This window comes from Nesoenas mayeri (genome assembly GCF_963082525.1).
Source record: "Nesoenas mayeri genome assembly, chromosome: 2".
NCBI lineage: Eukaryota > Metazoa > Chordata > Aves > Columbiformes > Columbidae > Nesoenas > Nesoenas mayeri.
Window position 1 is genome coordinate 95,226,497 of NC_137543.1, and position 24,706 is coordinate 95,251,202.

The following is a 24,706-nucleotide window of genomic DNA, read 5'->3' on the forward strand; positions in this document are numbered from 1 at the left end:
GTACTTTTGTTACTGAGACCAAAATAAATGTTTCACTACTGTATTTTTTTAACAAAAAGCTATAGGGCATTTTCATAGGTGAGGATTACAACTACCTTTTGGCTTTCCCCATCTTATTCCAGGCTACAAATAGACTGACCTTGTCACTATGAGTGCCCTTTGCCCTCCTCCTACTCCTAACTGTTTATCTAACCATGACAACATTTTGGGATAGCATCATCAAACGGCTTGGATACATTTCACTGTGATTTAACTTGTCATAGTCTTTCAGTGAAAGCATTTGTTATTACAGACCCTGATAATGGCACCCTAGGTATAATACCCTATTGCAGAAGATCTGCGTTAAACATTATGAATTCCAAAATAGTTACCTCCTCTGGAACAAAATCATTAAGCTGAGTAGCCTGACTTAATTAGACTTAAATGTCATCAGTGATTCACTCTGTTTTAATAAACTCATCTGTTTTCATGTCACTTCTGTAATTTATGTCATAAAAAGCCAGTCATGTCATTCCAATGCCCTAGGAGCACAGTTAGAAACTATCTGAAAATCTTTCAGGGCTGCCTTATGGAAGGTTTCATGCCACTGTAACAGACACAAACAGTGTCTGTGAAGGTAAAGCCCTTTCAGGAAAAGGCATCACAGAAAACTTTGTGGCTACTGAAAAATTTAAAGCAACAACATTAAAAAAAAGAGCACAAGTGCATTGGAGGAGGAGCTCTGTTGAGAAATCTTCACTATAGAGCTCTGAAGGTGAGTAGAGTAAGAAGAAGAAAACATAAGGAAATGGGTGTTTATGGGAAAAATATTTCAAAATGGTAAGTCTCGAAATTTGCCTGGCAGCGTAGCAGGTTCACTGTCTTCCCCAGTTCTTTTGGAAAGAAGTGCTGGACCTGTATGTCAGAGCCAAAGAACAGGCTTTCTTCAACACATACACTTTATTCTCCCTGACCTTTCACTATACATGGACATTAAAGTTGCTGCGTAAAGGTACTACACGCATTCAGTTCACTGGCAATTTAAAAGCCAATAAATGACTTACTGATACATTCCAAGTACACTTTTACCTGTGAGAGGGCAAGAAAGAAGCTGTGGTAAGGATTTCACTTCTGTGCATTGAATTGAGTAGTGCACAGATAACCATCCTAAACGGAATTTAAATACTCTGGAACTGCATGTGATAACCTCCAGTGCTCCAGAAAGCATCATTTTTCTGAGAATACAGTACCATCCGTCCTACCCCTGCCTCCCCTCCACCCCACCCCCCCAAAAAAACCACAAAAAAACCCAAACAACTAAAGATATTCACCTTTGATGATGGACAGGGGCCAGAACATACATATACAACTATAGGTTACCTAAGTTTCATAACTGGACAGGAAGCCTGTCTCAATTTACTTCAAAGCACAGCTGAGAGTAAACAGGTATGCTAATGAAGAAATCAAATATGTTACTCATTTACCAGCTCCCAGAGGAGCCTTAATAGCAGAAGTTGATTACACATGCAGCAGCAAGAAGGTCCTACACGTGATTAAACACATTTGTGGGTACAGCACTCCTTTTTGTGCTTGAAGCAAACAGCTCAGGCAATATATAGCCAAAATGAATTGTAATGCATCTCCTGGTTAGATTAACAGGACCAAATGCTCACCCTGGTTGGTGGTATTTCTATAATAATTAAAGACTGAAATGCACTACTTGATATCATCTGCGATTAAAGAAAAGAGCATACAAATACACTAGGTATATTTTGTTTGTTTGTTCTTTTTCCTTTACAAATATTGAACAGATTTGTGTGCATGAGTTAGTGATGATTGGATATTGCTGAAACTGTGTTTGCTTTCCATTTTGTTTGAAGCAGCTCCACTGGAACCAGGTTTGTTTATTTACCTGGTGTTGGACAAATAATCTCTGACACGGAGTTATCAGGGATTCATGCTCACATCTCTTATTGGAAACTCCATTCTCATAATTGTTGCTGTAAGCAGGACAACACAAGAGGTGGTTTTGCCTCCAGGCTATTTAAGCTGAGCCTGGTATCAGCCATGTTTTATTACAACCTGGAAGACTGGGATCCCTTTGATTGTACATACTAAGACTTACAGTTTCTTTTCCTTTTTTTTTTTTTTTCCCCAGTTTCTCATACCCTCACACACACAGAGTACATTTAAAGGAATATGTTGATCTTAATGACCTCTCAAAATTTATCCTGGGGCTAATCAGAGGCTTGCTGTGTTATGCTGGCTAAATCTATCATGGTATTGAATAATTCACAGCCTGCCTTAAAGGCTTCAGACTGGGTGATTTACCCCATATTAATGTGATGCTTTTGCATTTTAATAGGCTTATGTTAATATTTTACAAAATGATAAAGCATGCTTCTGAACTCTCCAGTGACAAGGGATGATGGTATGAACCACATAATTCTAGCAAAGGACAGCCAATAACATCAGATTTATGAGTGTTGCTACAGCATCTGTCATAAGCTTGGGCCAGACCAAACCATTTCGTTGAGTCTTACCCCTATTCTGATTGCACAAGTGGCTTTTCCCAACCTGTCTGACACTTTAATGAAAGTAGTCAGGCATAAGACAAAAGGTAGGGTGCTCCAAAAGCAGAAGTAAGCTTTCCAAAACTGTTTCAGTGCAGAGGTTTTATGTCCCTTTGAGAAAAGACCTAGAAGAGAACAAAAAGCTTTTCATCGCTCTGAGGCTGGGATTTCAGAGAGCAGTGCTCATGAGCGGGGTCATATTTTTCCATTTGAAAGGGAGACAGCCTGTCAGCAGAGCTCAATGTGTTAGGCACATGTTGGGTGTTGAGAATTGTAAAATGCAGGCCGGGTGATGTGAAAACCCACACCCCTTCCCTCCAGCTGTACCGTACCTCTCCATCTCAGCTGCTCAACAGGTCATACATGTGCTTTTACTAGCCTCTCAAGAGAACAAATAAGTGGGATTTGTATCTTAAAATCTACTTATGTGCTTGCTGTGAGAAGGGAGTTGAACAGAGAGGGACGAAGCTACAAGGTCTCTTCAGTATCTGCTTTGTATACTTCACTGGTAATGGTAAATGGTGTCCTTGTAACTACATAGATTGGAAACAAAAGGGCAAATAGTTCAGTCCTGGACCTTCTGGTAGATGGCAAGGTGACCAATGAACTTCAGTTCTGCTAAATGCAGCCTAATACATATGGGAGGGAGAGGGCAGCTGAACTGCTCATCCATCTGACATTGGTCAACTCAGGCTTTTGAGAATGGGGCTTGCTGACAGCTTGCGTGCAGGACGGTGGATTTCCATCTTCACACAGGGAAAGGCAAGAGAAGAGACAAAGACATGGGAAGAAGGAATGGACAACAGTACAGAAACATAACATATACCAGAATGTGAGGCATTATCTGGATCACAGTCTGAAATACCATTTCTGGTCACTGATAGGCAAAAAAATGGAGCTTACTGAATTAAAAAGTATTTTTTTTGTTCCAAAAAGCAAAAAAAACCACCCATGCTTTCATTTTCCTTATGTGACCTTGTGTTTCTTAATTCTTCTGACAGGAAGAAGACGGCTGCATTTAACAGAGTACGCCATCTTTTAATAGAAATGTGAAGATCTTGGATGCTTATAAGCTCACCTAGCAAAAAGAAAATTCTTTTTTACCTTGTGTTTCCTGACTTGAAGTAGAGACCTAAGCCTGCACTTCACATACTCCAACCCAGTTCCTCAAATGCCAAGATAAAGAAGCCATCTCTAGCATAATGAATATGCAATGCACTATGGAACATCTGCTGTTGGTTTTTAAATGGACTGTGAGCAATTATGGAATTCACCTGGGATATAAGAAACCCAGGTTTTCATTCAGTGTTAATTTAGACAATAGTGATAGCCTCTGGCTTACTGGTTGTTCTGAGGTGGGTCTACTTGTTTCCAGAAAATTCATTCTGCACCTGAGAGATTTTCATGACAGTTAGAATGTTTTGTTAGGACATGTCAACATTAAAAGCAGCAGCAAAAATGTCCACCAGTTCTTCTGAACACCTCCAAAAAGATATTAGAGTTATTTTTTCACACCACATGCAAATTAACTGCAGAGACTGTGGATACAGTTCAAAAAACAATGACATAAAAAGTGACTGAACACTGGTAATACACAGGCTGGAAGAAACATGAACTGTATGCTTGGTAGTTTAAGCCAATCTTTGGTACCAGGTATTGTTATAGAAGGAGATGGAACAACTTATCCTTGACGCCATCTCAAGGCATATCAAGGATAAGAGTGTCATTAGGGGCAGTCAGCATGGCTTCCCCAAGGGGAAGTCATGCCTAACCAACCTCATAGCCTTTTATGAGGACATAACCAGGTGGATAGATGATGGCAAAGAAGTGGATGTGGTCTATCTTTATTTCAGTAAAGCCTCTGACATGGTCTCCCACAGCATCCTCACAGCTAAAATGAGGAAGTGTGGACTGGATGATCAGGTAGTGAGGTGAACTGTGAATGGCTGAAGGAAAGAATCCAGAGAGTTGCAGTCAATGGGGCGGAGTCTAGTTGGAGGTCTGTATCTAGTGGAGTCCCTCAAGGGTCAGTACTGGAACAAGTACTATTCAATATATTAATCAACAACTTGGATGAGGGAACAGAGTGACTGTCAGCAGGTTTGCTGATGACACAAAGCTGGGAGGAGTGGCTGACACACCAGAAGGCTGTGCTGCCATCCAGCAGGACCTGGACAGGCTGGAGAGTTGGGCGGGGAAAAATTTAATGAAATATAACAAGGGCAAGTGTAGAGTCCTGCATCTGGGCAGGAACAACCCCAGGTTCCAGTATTATTTGGGGAATGACCGGTTGGAGAGCAGTGTAGGGGAAAGGGACCTGGGGGTCCTGGTGGACAGTAGGATGACCATGAGCCAGCACTGTGCCCCTTGTGGCCAGGAAGGACAATGGCATCCTGGGGTGTATTAGAAAGGAGGGGGTTAGTAGATCGAGAGAGGTTCTCCTCCTCCTCTACTCTGCCCTGGTGAGACCATATCTGGAATATTGTGTCCAGTTCTGGGCCCCTCAGTTCAAGAAGGACAGGGAACTGCTGGAGAGAGTCCAGCGCAGAGCAACAAAGATGATGAAGGGAGTGGAACATCTCCCTTATGAGGAAAGGCTGAGGGAGCTGGGTCCCTTTAGCTTGGAAAAGAGGAGACTGGGGGATGACCTTATTCATGTTTATAAATATGTAAAGGATGAGTGTCACGAGGATGGAGCCAGGCTTTTCTCAGTGACAACTAGTGATAAGACAAGGGGCAATGGGTACAAACTGGAACACAGGAGGATCCACTTAAATATGAGAAGAAACTTCTTCTCAGTGAGGGTGACAGAGCACTGGAACAGGCTGCCCAGGGGGGCTGTGGAGTCTCCTTCTCTGGAGACATTCAAAACCCACCTGGACACATTCCTGTGTAAACTCATCTAGGTGTTCATGCTCCGGTGGCGGAATTGTTGAGGTCCCTTCCAATCCCTGACATTCTGTGATTCTGTGATTATCCTATTACTGCTTATTTAGGGTTTTGAGAATCTCCACGGGAGCATCTGGTGCAGTCATACAAGAAACTGAAGTATGAGGCTGTGTTGGTTTTTATGTTCTTCTATATTTACAGGGTGTGCAAAACTTAAATACAAGCTGTGAACATTCGGAACTTTAGAGAATTAAGTCACGCATGTGGTTGTGGGTGATTGAGAATGTTACATACATACCTGAGTTTAAATATCTAAATTTGAAGATGTTGGCTGTAATATACATCTATCACTGTACTCAAGTGCCCACAGGACCATTCAGGTTCAATGCCATGCTGATTCACAGAAAAGAACCAAAACCAGCCTCAGCAGAGGTGCTATTCCATCTCCCAAGCTCTGAGGAGGATCTGTGTATGACATTCTTGATGGATGTAATCTAACCAAGTCTTTAAAACTTCCAAAACAAGCAACTCCATAACAACATAAGGCAATTCATTTTCAGTGCTTCACAACTAAAATGATGGCAATTTTTAACCAAAGCCCAGTTTACATCTCTCTGACTGTAATTCAGGCCTACAAGTTATATTCACAAAAGATATGGAGAGTAGATGGCATCATCCTCTCCCTCTCCCTCCCCTCCCCTGCAGAGCCGTTCCTAACAAACAGATCTATACTGTGCTTATGTAGCCGATTCTTCTTGTGTAAGAGTAGAACCTTTCTTCAGCCTTACTCAACTGCATCCCACTTTTTCAAGTTACTCTATGGTTTGTCAAGATCTTTCCAAAATCTCATATTTTCTCCAGTTGTGCAGGCCCATGACAAAATCCTCTATAGCAACATGGACACCTCATAAATGCTAGGATGAAATAAAAGTCTTCAGAGTCAAGTCTGCACTTTTTTAGAAACTGCAGTCAAACGAGCACAAAATTGAAATCTAGAAACAGATTTTTTTCATTCTTTTGCTTGTTAAGTACTTGTTTATTACAGTTAACAATCTTAAAAAAAAAAAAAAGTCAAACATTCAAGCATTCATCTCACTCTCAAATCAAACTGAGTTAATATCAGGAGTAGATGACATTTATTTCTGTTTTAGCACCAGTCAATTTAAACATCAGTCATACAAGAACAGATTTACAGCTGAAATGAGTTGCCTTTTCAGAATAAATAAAGCAGGAAGCCTGTTATTTTCTCACTCAATCTTTTGCATATAGTCTATGTGTAAGTATAACCCCTATATTTCAAGGTCTGCAGAATATAAATGCATCCATATCTTGCAAAAGAAGCCATGAAACTTACTCTCAAGATACTGATTATTCTGGAGCATGAGTCATTTGGGAGTGTATCAGATAATAACCTGCAGTAGGGAGTAATTTTGGGGGAACAAATTTTATTCCATAGTCCAAAGTCTTTTTTAACTTTTCTAATATCAGTCTTTATGGAACTATCTCTTCTCCTCATGGTAAATACAGTTGTATGGTGTTACCTAACGAATCTGTTTGACTTTGGAAAAAACTCATCTATTTCTCTGCACTTAGACAGGAAATTACAGCAGAACCAGTTCTTTCCCTGAAAATTTACGTATTTCTGGAGTGCAGCCATTGCATATAATTGCTATAATTTGGTCACTCATGAATCCTCTCCACCAAGTTGCACAGAAAGTGTGTTATACATTTCAGATAGATTGTCATGTATTAGTGAATAGCAACCATATTTCTGAAAGAAAAATCAGAACAATGGGAATTCAGGAACATAAGTGAAAATGTTCCTACTGGATCTTGTGCTCCTCACTGATCAGAACATGAGCAAGAACTTCTGTGTGTCTTTACAAGTTCTCTTCAAGGCTAAGAATATATTTGGTGTCCCCATATTATGGAAGATTCTTAACACTCTTCTGTCTTGCAGGACTTTTCAGCTCTTCAAGACTTAAATTAGAGATGCTGTATAAGTGGAAAGCATGACGATTGCAGGTTTTTCTGTATCTCAACAATGATTGCTTATTACTACTCTTCACACAATTTCTTAGCCAAAGCACTTGATGGTCTCATTCAATCATCTATATAGTAAAATCCTTTATTTACAAAAATAAAAGACTTGTCCTGATTAAATTGTCTCTCTTTAAACGAAGACAAACAATTTTCACTGTGGGTCTTCAACACTTAGCTGAAATATAACCAAACAGATGTCAAGAAATGGTAAGAAGCATCTTAAGAAGCTGCTTAAATTATGAGTGGCTTTCTGTAGTTTTCAGATTTGCATCATTCCTCATTCTGAGTGGCAACAGAATGGAGACTTATTCTTGTTGCATGGACATGTTGTAACCGATCTATTTTTCACAGAGTTCTGCAAAGGAAAAATGACTAATTAATTAATTACAAGTTTTATGGAAGACAATTTCTAAAACAGAATCATCAATTATTGCAACTACATTGCTCCACATCATTGCCTGAGAATCTGAAGAGACCTTGTTCTACAAGAAGCCTTTCAGCTGTAACACCCTTGAATAGTTGGGATAGTCAGGTATGTATGCTCTGTCTTACACAGAGGAGTTGAAACCATGCCTGGCATTTTTAACTGATACCACAAAGCAAAAAAAAATAATGATAATGGTTTCTAACACCCTCTGAGTAGCCACTTCAGGGAAGGGATTGTTTTTGTGCTTATAGGACAGCTAATAAAACAGGCCCACAATTTAATTAAAATGTCAAAGACCTTTTAAAATTGAGATAACAAAAAAAATAACTGCTATAGTAATGCATTTAACAGAACCAGCCTGCAAACCCCGAAGAACCTGGCTAGAATGCCTGAGCCAGTACAGAGCATGTGATAATTAATTTCTTATGTATGCCAATGTCACTCTAGGACTTAGAGCAAATCTTCTTGCTGCAGCTTTAGCTCAGTATTTTTTTATCTATTCACCATGGTCAGAGAGAACAGATCATTCTTTTTTCTTTCTGAAGCAGCCTTTTATGTACTTGAAGACTGTTAATTCAACTCTGTTCAGTCTTCTGTTTTTCACTCTTAGTAATACCAATTTACTCAGTCTTTCTTTGAAGGTCATATGTTGTAGGCTTCTGCTCATTCTTATTGCTATCCCCCAATACACATCTAAAGTGTTAGGTTTTTTCTTGAAGTGCAATGCTATCTTCTTGACCTGTCAGGTCTGCAGCATACTGTTAAGTACAGAAGGTTTCCAGAACGCTGATAAAACACATCCTGTTAAAAAGCTGAGCAGCAAATAAGAAACTAGAGGAATAGTAGTCCATAGCAATGCCTAGAGCACTGTTTGCTAATGTTAAGATAATCGTAAGTGCATGCTTGTGTAAGAACTGGCAGGTAAACATCCTGTCAGCTATGAACAATTTCGAACCTTCTGGGGGAAGTGGAGATAAGAAACCAACACTCCTGTCCCAAAAGCTGACTTCAAATTCCGTTTAATGAGTAGATCACATGTCTCCAGTACTGCACCAATTCACTACCCAGTATAATGAAACGAGTCAGCCTGTCACATCTTCCTACTCCTAATGCTGTCAGAAAGTTGCAACAGCTTAAGTAGTTCAGGAAAAGGTCTCCTGCTGCTGCTGTATCCAAATCTTAACCCATTTAGAATCCATGTGTTACAGAATAAGAGTACAAACTGAAGGCTTCCTACCAGTATTTCAGTTAATAACAGAGAGAATGACTTATTTGCCAGACAAGAAATTGTGAAACAAGTTTAACAAGACAAAATGTGCCTGGAGAAGGTTAATAAAAGCCATTCCAGAGAGACTGCAAGTAATTTTGTAAAGAACATTGTTGATTGCATGCCTACTGGACGAGTTAGCAAAAGATGGCTGAGGAGAGGAAATGAACATAAGATTGAGAGTGGTTTCTACACATTTGAAAAAAAAAAGTCACACTGGAAAACCAGCACGCCAGTCTGCTTTCAAATATGTAATCAGTGCATTTTGGTTTGTTGACGATAGGGAGGTAAGTGGAAAGCCATGATCAAGTTAGCACAAGTGACTGTGAAGTGATTAATACTTAAGATACCTGAGGCAGCGTAACTAGAAGTGCAAGATGTAATTAAGAAAATAAGGAACATGAACAGCAGTACTCTTCGCACCTGGTGAGAAAGAGCACATTGTTGACATGGTGGGATAGCTACAGGTGGGAAGTGGGAAGTGCATGAGAGGTAGTGACAAAATATAAGAATTTGTAGGGCTCTTCTGCAGAAGACCTGATTTTCAAAGGTGCTTTCAAGTTATGAGTACATGACCCTATAAGTCAATTGGAGAAGGTGGGGGATGAAATTTTGTTCCTAATTACAAATGTTAATGGTAGCAAATGGGAACTCACTAGTTGTTCAGAGTGTGACTGCTCTATTATAAGGGTCTACTTTAAGACTATGTTAGGTAGTTCTCTTGTCTTAAAAATGAATTAGCAATAGACTTTAACTTCTCTCATACTTCACAACTTAGGCAGATGTTTATTGAAGTATATGTAAATAAATTAGAATAATGAGCACATTTAATTAGGAACCTAAATTGTCCAAGAAGTTATATCCTGATCTGCATAGAACATGAACCAAACACAAGGAACAGTTCATGTGTAACACTTATCTATGCATGAAATGATGCAATGTATATATCACTCCCAAGTAACATTTGGAGTTCCATACACACTGCATCTCTACAGTTCCGCTTCAGTTTTGCTTGCCTTGCAGTTAACAAGTTATTATTAAATAACAAATTCAATAACAAAAAATCCCACAAATGCCTGCTTAGATGTTTATTTTAGAAGAAAAGGCTGTCTTTTTTTTTTTTTTTTCCATTTATAAAGTATTAAGCAACAACCTCGATAGAGCAGTGGCCACTGCTTTCATGTCAGGGATTAGTGGCATTTAGTAAGGTCTCCAGACAGCAAACTGTCTGAGAAAATTGCTGGTATAATACAGTCACCTTCAGCAGTGCTTCCACTACCACCTCAATTAGCCACCATCTCAACTATCTCTCACATGTATTCTAGCGTCTGACAAGCAAGCAGCCCTGAAGCATGTATCACAGTTGACACTTTCTCTTTCATTTTCCAAATAACATTTAGACCTATGTGTGACAGAATAAGATGTTGTGGATGTTTCCTTCTCAGGAAAAGCATTACATGCTCAGAGGAACAAAAATATCCATGAGAAACCATGAAACCTTTATCCTTAATACCGATCTCTCAGCCTTGACCACACAGCAAATCGTGCTCCCATTTGCTGCAGAGCACATATCAGCTCGGGGGCAAGAAACATGTACTTCTTGGAAAAACATCTTCTGGGCATGCAATGGGTGCTCTATTCCCACAGCACTTCTAAGCACCTACGAGAAATGAAGCTTTTTTGTTTGTACCTATGGGAAGATCTTATCGACACTACATGCTCTACTGTGGAAGCAGAAACTAACCTGTATGGTCTAATCCTCTTCTGAGTAAATCAAAATAACAACATTCAGCTCTAATCCTTTTACAACTCAGAATGAAATAAGTTATATTGCAGCAAAACCAAGCAAAGATGTTGGAGTGAGGAAACTGCGTATGACTTTTTGATCTCGAGAGCTGCTATACTGTGTGACTGGGTAAAGAAGCAGGGAATTTCAGGAAACAAAGGCTAAGATAAAGGAAATCAGACAGCAAGTGAATGTCACTACTTTTTGTTTTATTTCAATGTGGAAATTTAAATCCATGACTTCCTGGGCTGCGGATTAAAAGGTTACAGAAGATGCAGATAATCTTTCACACAGAGCACGTTGGAGACTTGGTATTCACTCTTCAGTATTTGACATGGCAGTTTTAATCCTCATGTTAGCTCCTGGGAACTATCTAACCAAAGGCAAATAGCCAGCTTGTCTCTTAATGAGCACCTGGATAACAATTTACAGTAACCTTAGGTTCATGTGGAAGGGATGGGGCTTAAAGTGTGTATGCTGCTTTCTGGTTGGGATGCTGCTTTCAGTTTGGGACATAGAAGATTTAAATAAATTTTACTGAATGAAATTAAACAATTGTTTTTAGCCCTCTACAAAATCAGTTGAATAAGTTCAGCATAATCAGATAACTTCCCCAATCAATCATATAATAGAAATGATTTTTCTGCTTAGCTAAATCTGCATTTATATGTTCCAGGTACCAACCTCAGCAGTAAATAGGTATTATTTTCCTACAACAAAAATGACCATTTTCATTTTGTATGTATCAAAACATCTTTTTCAATATTTTTAGAATACACTAGTGTCAACTTCTCTTAACCGATAATTATTTCATACAAGAAATACTTTCACATGTCAATGTAACTTAGCCTATAACTCCTATAAACTAGTATGAACATCCTAAAAATAAAAATATTTAGTTCCCACTTCTTCAAAATCAGCTTTAAAAATCACTCTCCATAAAGATCTTCAATACTGGATTTGGGGCTCTATTCAGACTCAATAAATAAATCAAAACCTTATTCTCAGTCTACCACCATTGAAAGTAAAGAAACATAAACTGGATGGTAACTGAGTCTTTTTTATAGGAAATACAAAAACATACCTTGATTTTGCTAGATACAGTATGGCTGCAGATGTGTGGCTTGCACTACTAGAGAAATAAAAACTCTAGGTCTTGCCTAACAAGGTAATTTATCCAGCAGCTGTACATAGGTTAGAAAGGAGAGGCCTTGGTTTTCTACCTTTCTTTGAGGATATATCACACACACAGAATCACACAGAATCACAGAATGTTAGGGATTGGAAGGGACCTTGAAAGATCATCTAGTCTCATCCCCCTGCTGGAGCATGAACACCTAGATGAGGTTACACAGGAAGGCGTCCAGGCAGGTTTTGAATGTCTCCAGAGAAGGAGACTCCACAACCTCCCTGGGCAGCCTGTTCCAGTGCTCTGGCACCCTTACTGAGAAGAAGTTTCTTCTCAAATTTAAGTGGAACCTTTTGTGTTCCAGTTTTTACCCATTACCCCTTGTCCTGTCATTGGTTGTCACCGAGAAGAGCCTGGCTCCATCCTCCTGACGCTTACCCTTTATATATCTGTAAACATTAATGAGGTCACCCCTCAGTCTCCTCTTTTCCAAGCTAAAGAGACCCAGCTCCCTCAGCCTTTCCTCATAAGGGAGATGCTCCACTCCCTTAATCATCTTTGTTGCCCTGTGCTGGACCCTCTCCAGCAGTTCCCTGTCCTTCTTGAACTGAGGGGCCCAGAACTGGACACAATATTCCAGATGGGGTCTCACCAGGGCAGATTAGAGGAGGAGGAGAACCTCTCTCAACCTACTAACCACCCGCCTTGTAATACACCCCAGGATGCCATTGGCCTTCCTGGCCACAAGGGCACAGTGCTGGCTCATGGTCATCCTGTTGTCCACCAGGACCTCCAGGTCCCTTTCCCCTACACTGCTCTCCAACAGGTCATTCCCCAACTTATACTGGACCCTGGGGTTGTTCCTGCCCAGATGTAAGACTCTGCACTTGCCCTTGCTATACTTCATTAAATTTTTCCCTGCCCAACTCTCCAGCCTGTCCAGGTCCCGCTGGATGGCAGCACAGCCTTCTGGCGTGTCAGACACTCCTCCCAGCTTCGTGTCATCAGCAAACTTGCTGACAGTCACTCTATTCCCTCATCCAAGTAACTGATGAATGTATTGAATAATATAGGCCCCAGTACTGACCCTTGAGGGACTCCACTAGATACAGGCCTCCAACTAGACTCCGGCCCATTGACCACGACCTCACTACCCGATCATCCAGATCCTACCCCTGACACCGTCTGGTTGGTATGTGTTGGATTCTATGGGGTCTCCAATGCATTTTCTCTGGACAGCAGTGGCCCCAAGAACTAACATGCTCATAAACCCCTCTGTTATGAGCATATTTTACCACTAGATTTATAAGCAAGACTTGAAACTGATTTGTATGAAAAAAATGAAAGTACAGAGCAGCTACTAGTTAGCTGAAACCAGAAAGACTTTTCACCAAGCAACATTCATAGCGTAATCCCCACCCACTTCAGGAAGCTGAAATTCAGCAAGGAGATAGTAAGAGTTATCAGAAATCTGTATTTACATCCAAAGCCACTGAAATTACATTCTTGCTGCCTTTATAATAAGAATCAAGTAAGCCAAAAATGAAACTGTGTGCATAAAAGTTTTCCTATGAACCTCAGAGTTGGTGACTACAATTCATAATCACTAATCGCTTCTTTAGTGTATGCCTGTATCCTTTTAAGGACTAAGGGTAACAACAGTTTCTAAAATTTCTTGCATTCTATTTTTTTCACCAGATTAGCAAGTGCAAGACATCTCTCTCATTTTAATTGGTCAAACAGCAGAACATGAAGACTCATCACCAAATACTTTTTCCAGACTTCTGCTTACTTAAAGTAGGGTTAAGAAACAGAAGGAAAATTAAGTCAGAGGAGGGGGAATATGAAGCAATGTTTAATGCCTGTGGCATTATTTTAGTGGTGAATGTTAAGTGATGCTTCAAACAGATCATAGTTGAGCAGACAGAAAAGGAAAATACCATTTTGTCTGTGAAGTTCTCAGAAAGATGAACCTGTCAAGAGGTAGAGAAATAGGTCACATGAAAGTTAATGGAAAGTAATAAATGGCATACATTGTGCCACAATGCTTCATCTCAATTAAAAGTTCACATGCTGAATGCCATTTGAATTGACAGATACCCAGCTCTTATCAGCTTGCTTATTTATAGTCTTTGCATTTATAAAGGCTGTTGTTTATTCCACTGGGTAGCCTCTAGAATCCTCCTGTTGCATTTCTTAGTCAAAAATAATTGAAGTGTAATGTAGTAAAAGGCCAGGATTCACAGGAAAAGGTTTCATGGGAGGATGTTTCTCTATTACAGATGTTCAGGTGCTTCAGAATAAACTGATGTTAGAGAAAGACTGGATTTTTCCTTCTAGCAGTCTGGCACTTGACTGACATGAACTAACCATTGCTCTTTGACCATAGCAATGTCATCACTTCAAGAGGCAGCTCCAACACCCCTTTATAGCAGCTCAAGACCAAAAAAGACTGCTTTGGAAGGCAATATAGGGAACACATCATACCTGCACCCCAGCTTCCCACACAGAGGAGTGATGAGAATAATGAATTTGCTGAAAGGGCTATAATATGCTAATGGGTGGGTTACAGCTTTATCCTTGCATTACTGTGTTGCAAGAGGTGGAAAATAGTTTATAGAGATTACTTGAGCCACTTGTAGATGAGACAAAGCTTTGTAGCTTTTCTACCGGAGGAATGCCTTAAAGCTGAACATGAGACACAGATACCATAGGTGCTACTAAAATCAGGAATACGACTGCGGCATTCTGAGGAGGGAAAAAGTTAGGCATCAGAAGGGTGCACTTTCTGAGTTGTATGTGAACTCTCATTCTCTCTAGGTCAGATGTCTGACTTAGACCTCCACACTTCAGTACTTCACCTCCCTTAGGTTAAGTACTACACCACTCTTAGGTTAAGCACTTCACAAAACTCACTCATTTCAGGGTGACGGTGGGAGACATTGTCTAAATAATAGGTTGCTCAGGGAACAAGAGCTGTGGTGTGTAGCCTTCCTTCCATGCCAGGATCCCAGTCATGTTTCCTCCAACTCCACAGTAAATGCCTGCATTGTATGAGAGGTGGGGAGAGGAACTTTAACTTGCCATGTTACAGCTGCACCTCTGAGCTGCCTCAACTACCAGGGGCAGCCAGCAAGAGGGAGCACAACATTGCTGGAATGGTCCACCACCATATGGTGAGAGAGATGAATATGGATCTCTGTTTTGTGATGAATTAATGGATGGGTGCCAGAGTGCCACAAGCACACCAAATACAACAGAAACACACAGGGTGTTTGGTGGCTTTACTGACTGAGAGCAGAGCTGAGACAGGTATTAATAATTTCCTTGTTCAGACTGGGAGATGGGTGTGCATGTACAGGAGCCTAAACATGCGCACCAAACACTTCCACTGCCAAAATGTGTGCAGGTGTTCCAGGCATGGTGGGAGGTTGGACAACATGGGAGACATTCAGTGTAGCCTTATCTGGGGGGACATGGTGCAGCTCAGTGGCTAAGAGCAAAATGAAACCCAAGAGATTCATCAGTGAAAGAAAAATAAACTCATAGTGCCGTGGCTCCAGTTTACAATAGATCCAAGATCTGCCAGGAATAGGTTTTTTCCTCTATTTTCACCTCTTACGACTTGTACAATTGCACAAGTACACAGACTTTTTTTTCATCGTTCATCTACAAATGAAAAGGAGAACTGCTCATCTTTAGCTTACAAACACTTAAATGTGCACTGCTACCATGCAAAACAAAACATCAGTGTTTGTGATTTGAAAACTATCATACCTGTATCTGAAGGTCTGACATTGAATTAGCTGCTTACATTTAACTCTTCCAAGCTGTTTATGTTCTAAGGGCCTGAACACGAAGGATTTTGCCCCTAATTCTTTCTGTTTCTTGCTTGTTCAGCATAGTTGTGAAACTGAGCACTTTTGGTAGTTGTCTCCTCTCCTCACCCAAAGCTTTAAGCTTATTCTGCTGTCAAAAGCCTGAAAAAGAATGCATCGAGGGTTATTTTGAAAACACTTCTAAGTGGAATTTGTGTTCAGTTTAAGTACTGCCTACGATACACGTAATAAAATAGAAAAATGCTTTGGAAAGCCCTGATTGAATGTGCATGTCAGGTGCTGCTCTGCTAGCCTAATGCAATTTGGTTTTGATATAATGTAATGGAGCACAGTGATGAAAGACAGCAGTCCTAATAAGGCTTCTCTTTTCACAGATTATTTCTTTTTGGCTGCTGATGCAGGTGCCTCTCTATCCCTCTCTCTTTCAGAACAAGTAATCTCAAAATAATTAGCTAAGACAAATTTTCTTTGTGTCATAATTAAATGAAATCTAAGTAACAGACTATTACTTTTATATTGCAAAACCATAGAGGCAAATTTTCAACTAGTATATACTGGCAGCACAGATATAAGCTGAATAAAGGAAAAACTACAGCAGCAATAACTTTACTCACAGGAAAGCAATGGACTAATGGGACCCGACTGCCCTGTAGGTGCTCAGAATAGAGCTGGCTGCGTTCCACGCTGTTTTAGTCCTCTGCTCTTTAGCATCTATGCAAATCAGATTGTGCTGTGACTTGTATAAGGTGGATTAATGTTCAAAAGAGAACCATATGAAGCTACCAAATTCACTTCTGTGCGATTCTGGTTTTGAACACAGGGTTCTGGGGTGAAAGGCTAATGTATTAACTCATTGTGTCGAGCACGTCCTCATTATGAAGAAGTTAAAGTTAATACACTCAATTTCCTACATTTTTAGGGATCTGATGCTTTCAGGGACTTTTTTCTCCTCATGCTAATTGTACTATCTGCATCTTTTATCTAATTTAACATGTAGTTTGTGTCAAAAAATTCCTTTGAGCAAAACAACAATCAGGCTTTCATGAAATCACAGATCATCTAGGAAGCATGGAAAGTAAACTGTGGCAGAATAGAAGAGGATGCTATTCTTAGTCCCAGTGGGCAGCAAAGCTAAGCAAATGAGAGTTACCCGCTGAATTGAGTACATTCACTCTTGGGAGAAAAATGCTTTTTCAGTTCAGAAGTGTACGCAATTATCCTCTTTCTCTCCTACCACATGCATATACATCTGGCACTAATTCTGGCCTTTACAGGATGCTTTTTATGTCACTATGGAGGAAAAAAAAAAAAAATAATAAAAAGAAGAAGCTGTAAATGTCCTGAACAAACACTCCTGGCATAAAAGTACTAAGCTACCAGTATAGAGAATAGTTTGTTACGCTCCAGCCTCAATGATTTTAAAGGATGCATTGAAGGCCACATCTGCAGTATGTTGTACTGAATCAGTTAACATGGCTGGCAGCGATTAACGTCTTTTCCCATCCTGCACAGGGATGTAGGATGAAGTGTAGGGAACCTTGATGAAGTTTGTTGCTAACATTTAAATAAATTAATTATGTATTCTGTATACAAACAAGAGAAGCTGATGTTTCAGCAGTGATGGGCCTGATTAGTTTTTAATGATGATGAAGCCACACTTTAATGGTTTATGTTGAGCTTTTAAAGTCAAATTTTCATTGAGCTTGTTCATGTGGAAACAAAATGCTTTTACTGGTATATTCAACTATGTGAAGGTATATAGATACGGCTAACTCTAAACAGTGCATCAAATACGTGCTCCTAATTGTCCCAACAGCAGAATTCATTTAGAGAGCAAATGTGACTCCCTTCAATGCTCCACACCTGTTTCCTTCCCAATTAAACCACAAATCTGAAGGTGGAGAGGAAATGCCGTGCATCTGGGTCTCTCCCAGACATGCCACAAAATGTCCAGCAGCTTTATACATGGGAGCTGAGAAGTGCCTCTGGCTCAGTTCATTTAGACACAGCCACTGCCATTTTCCCGCTTGCTGCACTTCCAAAGAAGGGGAGTTTCTGTCCTCCTGCAATGGTAGCTAGGAGGCAGCTGCCACTTTATGAGAGCAATTCATACAACATGTTAAAAGAACGGCTTTAAGATGGATATATTGCTGTTACTCTTTCTTGATTGATTGCTTCTCTAAATCTAGATATTTTCAGTCTGAAAAAGATTGAATACTTTTTGTGTATAGAAAATAATTTCTACTTCCATATAGTGAAGAGAAAATGAGAGTGTTCAACTCTGCCTGGTAGCTTCAAGAAACTCATATTATTTTATGATGCTGTGAAGATGTGGTACTAGGAAAGCATTAGTGTAGACCAAGACTACAGAGGATCGATTCATGTGTCATTCTTAAAGCTTAAGTGACTATTAAAATGCAGATAATTTAGCTGAATTGGTGAAGCAATCTCAAGTCTTCGAAGGGGAGATGTTAAGCCAATTATGGGGACAGGTGTAAGTTGCTCAAAAGCTAACAAAAAGATAATCTTATCCTCTTCCCTCCCCACTCAAGTGTGACTTGCAGCCCCTCAGAAGAGGCAAAGACAAATAAATTAGATCATCTGTCATTAATATAATATTCATGCTTATTTTTATTAAATGGCAGGTAGTAATGTGAGATTTTATGTGTTTTTTCTTTATTACATCAAATAAAGGTTCTGCAATAAGAAAATTGCCAATTTATCTTCCTGTCCAGAGGCTGATGAGAAATAATTTTGCTCCTACTTGAATACAAAATGTCAAAATTTCTCCCACTCCCCCATATAAGACATCTAAAAAATCATAGTAAGACATTGTGATAGGGCAGAGGCATGTTACAAGTCCAGTGTGATCCACTTGAACTAAAAATACATTTTTCCTCTCAACATACAGGTTTTCCTAAACATAAAATCCATGAATGCTGACATAAGTTAAAGCTATTTAGTGTTGTACTTGGAGACCTCTCCTATAGGTGATTTTGGTTAGAAGCTGACGCAAAGCATATTTTGTAGGTAGTTAAATGTCTGCTGATCTTAAAGGCTATGATAAAACATGACACCTTTGGAATCAGAAACTTGTGCTTTGTTCAAGTCAGGTGAAGATAGCTGTATTTTATGAAATTCTAAAGTAAGAGGAGCAATGAAACCTGTTGTCCTAAGCATGTCTCATGTGACTGGATTCGTTGGCCCCTCACACAGTGTCAGTTCCAGCTGACACTCTTCCCATTTGGAGTGTTTGTAACATATAGACTCTCCCATATAGACTGCCCTGTGCTTCATAAGGGTAGAGTCCGTGCTATAGTGGGCAATCCCTCTACAAGGCCAATGAAGCTGCCTCTTCTCTGCCCACAGGAAATTGTGTAGAACATAATACATTTGAGACAAATTTTGAGTCATTCAGACAACTTCTGCTGAAGTTATAAAGCACAGATCAGACAGATACAGAGAGGGACACTGTGTAAGTCTTGCTTCCTTCTGAAACTAGTAAAAAGGAGCTGCCATGCAAGCCCCAGTAGGATTGTGACAGGACAGACCCAGGTCCCTGTCCCTCTGACCAGCTGCAGCACACCTCTCATCAGTTCCTGACTGAAGCCAGAGCAGTACCACAACACACTTAATTATACAGGATGCAAGGCAAAAATGAAAGAAAATAAGTATCCTTAGATTTGCTTAGTACCATTCCCCTTTTTCCCTCTCTCTAGCAGCAGAAGTGTTCGTTGCTAGCTGGCACTGACTCAGTCATGCGCTTGAACCCTGCGGGAGAAAACACTGAGGTTTCAAATGGTGTCAGCTCATCCTGTTCTTTCCGAGCATATCGTGTTACCTTCACAACTGAGAGAAGGATCCCTTTACTTTTCACATTGAGGCACTAGGACATACATGGCATTTAAGATGTAATATTAATTTGCATTGGTTGCAGATTGCAGTTCATTTAGTACACAAAGAGTACAATAGTACCTATGTGAGTAAATCACAAATGATGTGCGTAAATCACAAATAATTTTTAGAGTACCAAGCAACAGTGTGTCAAAGTATTCTTCTTTTCAGTGCATTAAAAGAAATCTTACACTTGAACTGCTGAGAAAATAATTTATCTTGATTTTTTTTAAAGCCTGACTCAGTCCTCTTAACATAACTTCCTGAGCTTTGAACTCATTGAGTCTTCTAATAATGTCCTTAAATGAGGGAAGGAGGTAATTTTCTCTCTCACTGCCTTTAGGGGATCATCAATCATGCATCACTTACAAGTGTTAGCATTGCACCATGGATGCTTTTTTTTTTAAAGAAGCCTAATCATGCAGGGAGACAGTGCTGTAGAGTAAAAGTTTCTGTTTATAAATTGCACAGTCTGTGTGCGGAATTGCCGTACCTCCTGCAAGGCAATTTTAGTATAAAGCCCCATAGTGATTCAGATCACTGGCTACTATGATTTTTTTTTTTACAACCTTTCCTTCACCCGGTGTCACAACACACTTCTGCAACAAGCAAATTCCATAGATGTTATAAAGACAGATTTATAAATGAGTTGTACTGTGATAGTGTCACAGAAGATGTGCTTATTAAGCCAAGAGACGATGCAAGTATTGAGTTATTTGAAAAGCCAAGCTACATTTATTTAAATCCCAAGAAACAGGCACTAAGATATTAAGAACTGGTTTGAGTGAGCACTTATTCTCAAACAGTCGCATATTCAGTTAATTTCAGTATTAAAAGACTGTCAAATTATTATACTAGTCTTTTCCACTTGAAAAGCAGATTAGACCACACAAAACATGATGGTCTTCGTCTGAGCCCTCAACTGATTTTTCCCACATTACAAAAATCAATATTTACTTTTCCAAAGAATTGCAATTGGCAGTAGGTGCTTAGGAGAAATGAAGTCTGAATACTAACTGTACCAAGTGGTAGTAAATGTACAGGAGGAAAGCATTGAAATTAGTTCTGAATCTCACTCTCTGTTGAAAATTAAAAACATTTCCATACAAGAGATTACCTCTTTCAGGAAAACAAATCAGAGATAGAACAAAATATCCCTGCTGCATTCTTGCTTATTTACAAAGTCCTGTTTCCTGAATGCACCAGTGTACAGCAAGAGGTAAGGCCTCTGCTCACCAAGCCAAAGCCCCATAGCACAAAATGGTTGTTCAGGATTATGCTCCCAAGGACTATTCCCTGCTTCTTTCACCCACTCTTTCCACTTCCTTCTTCTGTTGTTTTCACATACCTTTCAATTCAAACAACACTCTCAGAACTTTGTTCACTCTTGTAATACACATTTCTAAATGGCCTTATGCTAACCTTTGCTGTGGGCAGTTGCGTGCCCATGTTTTGGCACCAGAGAAACTATTGTTTCATAAAGATACTTATTTGTTTCTGAATGCTTGTGGAAAAGGAACACATCTTTTCCCACTATGGTTTCATTACACTTTAAACCAGGTATATATAGTAGCAGCAGCAGGGAGCAACCTATACTGGAGGCTAGCAATCTCACAGAAATACTGTGCAAATATGACTTACCGCTTTCTCTTCTTTCATCCAAGACTTGAATAACTGGCACTGCCTCACGCCTGTCAAAAGTCCATTCTGTAAATCCATTCTGAGCAAAAAGGAAAATAAAATACACATGTTCACCAGTTTTTTCAACTTTTGAACTCTAGAACAGGATTTTAAAGCAATCAGCTCTAAGTGCAAATGTTACCCTTTTGCCACTTAGCCTCCTTTCCCAAGAAACCCATTTGCAAAGTATTATTTGTTTATTCCTCTCAGGATAGAAATAAGCATTAAACATAGGAAAGTTAATACACTTCATATGACAGACCAGAGGTTTAAATGAGCACAAAAACTTGCTGAGGCAAAGCCTTTAAAATGATTTTAAATCTCTAATAGGAACCCTTGCATGCATTTGAAACATATATACGCACAAAGCACTGACCCGGGACATTGTCACTGCTGTTTCTATTATCATTATGACTTTGCAAGCTGTGTCTTATTAATGAGCATTCAGTGCAGAGCTTTACCTACTGTGGGAATCACCGTATCTTCAACATGCCCCTCCTTTTTCTGAGAACCATCCCCTAATTAATATGAAACTCGTGTGAAATAAGGTAATATTGCAAGTAACAGAAGCAGCCCAGAGTAGAAGATTTGCATATTGACAAAACAGTCTGGCATAACACAGAGACACCTGTGCTACCTGAATGACCGCCAGCAATCAGCATGGGGCAAGTGTGGTACCTCCCCATGCAGAGACAGAAGACATTGAATCACTCCTGACAGCATTATGTAAGAAGACTTACCTCAGAGAGACAGAAAAAAAAAGAAGTGAAGAATCATGGATTTTAACCATGCAGATATTTAGTGTCTTCCTCCTTTGCAGCCAGCCACCCAATCATGCACATGGAGAATACACACAAAATTTTTCCTCCTTGCAGAAGAGAATGGAGAAGATAGACCAGTGATTGTACCAGGCTAGTGCTAAGGAAGCCGGTCCAAGAGAGAAAGGTAAAGGACAGCCAGCAAACACAGTCTTGCTTCTGTAAACATGCCACAAAACTGTGCATACACAGGGTAAACTTCATTTAAAGGTTAGATGAAGAAGTACTGCAGCAGGTTTTGCCTCCTACTTAATATTTGATGATTCAACTTAATTCCTAGAGTCCCCAAGGACAGTACAGCTCCCATGGACTCTGTATTCTCCCGTCCCAGAGGCATGTTTAATGTCAAGCTGTATGCATGAACAGCCTGGGCTGGACTGTGCTTTCAGAGGCACAGGCCTTTTTATCTCCTGCAGCACTCTCAGTCTCCCACAAGACAACTGATGCCACTGGCACTATTAATGCAGGACCTTATCTGAATATGTGTAATTTCCATGTGAGAGGACAAGTTGGAGAGGTTTCCTGGAAGTACTAGTGTATCTGTGAAGAGACGCACATGCCTGGTCCCACGGAGAGAAGCCATCCACTGCAGTCCACAGACATGATGGGTTCCTTACCATGTGTGCTTTCTCAGATCTGGATCTTTTTTCATGTAGCTTTCTCAGCTCTTCAAATCTAGACTTCATAATCGACCCTGCCAGCCAGAACGGCAATACTTCAGGTTTCTTTCTTGTACCCTCATTTTGTTTGGCTTCAAATTTATGTCAGGCAAACAAAGATAAAAAGAAAAATAATGTGAGCTGCTTAGCAGGAAACTTTATCCATTTAAAGCAAATCTTCAAATAGTTATTAAAATGCAAGCTTAGCTTTTCTTCTGCTGCGCAGCAGCAGCCTTGGTGAGATGATCACTATTGCCTATTTACAGAGCAGATTTTTCCCATTCGAATATTTGTTTTAACAGCTGATGCAAATGCATCAAACAAGCAGTGAGCAGCTAAATTTTGTGCCTATGAGAGAGAGCTCTTATGTGTTGTAATAACCCATGTTCACTATGTTCAATGCTAAGCAGTCTTCAGTTTCTAGCCTCCACCCAAACTCTGATATTACTTGTTTTCCACGTGCACATTCTGGTATCCATCTGTCCTGGTTTTGTTAAAAACAAGTTTCTCTTTTAGTGAAGTGGCCTGTCAGCTAAAGCCTTCATATTAGCTGCATTTTCCTGGAGAACCAGACACATGTTTTGGTAAACCTAGCAATGGAATGCAAACTTATTGATAAGCACGGATGGACATCTCAAGAGAGGGTCAACGAGAAACCGGTGACCAAGAAACTGAACAACTATGTATAACATTCCATTCACGTGAATACTTCATATAAAAGTGGGAGATCACGAGGATCTTGGCCTTTTTCCCTTTTCCTTTTCCCTTTTCCTCATGGCTGACATTAGGAGAGGACCTTGCTAGTTGTTCCTGCGAACTGAGGCCTAGTGAGAGACTGAATCCAGCTCCGGTTGGCTGCAGAGTCCAATCCAGGACTTTGGGGGACCAGGTCTGCAGTTGCTGAGACTTTCAAGATTGGGTTTGTATATTTCGTATTATTTTCTCTATTATTATTAGTAGCATTAGTAAAACATCTTTAATTTTTCCAACTCTCTTCTCTCTGTCTTTCTTTCCCTCCTGATCGCTTGTCCTTAGTGGGAAGGGGGGAGAGGGAGGGGCAGAAGGGGGAAGTGGGGGCGAGAGAAGGTTAACGATACATCTGCCAGGGTTTTATTGTCACCCCGCAATCTAAACCCTCAACACCATGACACGTAACTCTTTCAAGTGGTCTGTACATATTAATGCTAATTGTCTACTGCCTAACCCAAAACTCATGCACGGTTTCAATGCAATGGCTTCCACTGACGTCGTGGATCAGAACTTTGATGAGCAAAAAAGTCTCATAATGGTGGACTCACCTGAAAAAAAACCCCTCAGGTAGTTTCTTTCTTCCTAAAGCAATTATCTCTGAGTTCAACAAAAAGAATGTTAGATATTTAAAAAACATTTCCAAAAAAAAAAACAAAACAAAAACCCCCTCATTTTTTTAAGAGTATTTCACCTATGTCAAGAAACATCCTTAAAGTATAACAATTCTGTTTGTAAGCATCAAATTAAACTTTTTTTCTCCTAAGACAATGTATTTTTTTTAATTAAATTGAGCCTTTAGAAGATGGTCAATATTGTTGGAAGATCTTCCTACTAACATGATAATCAGTGAGTCATCATGCTAGTCACTTTTACTGGAAGGCTCAAAATGCGCAGGATGATAGCTTTACAGATCTATTTGTTAGCCACCAGCTTAACAAGGTGTCAGGCTGATAGAAGCCCCAGCTACTCATCT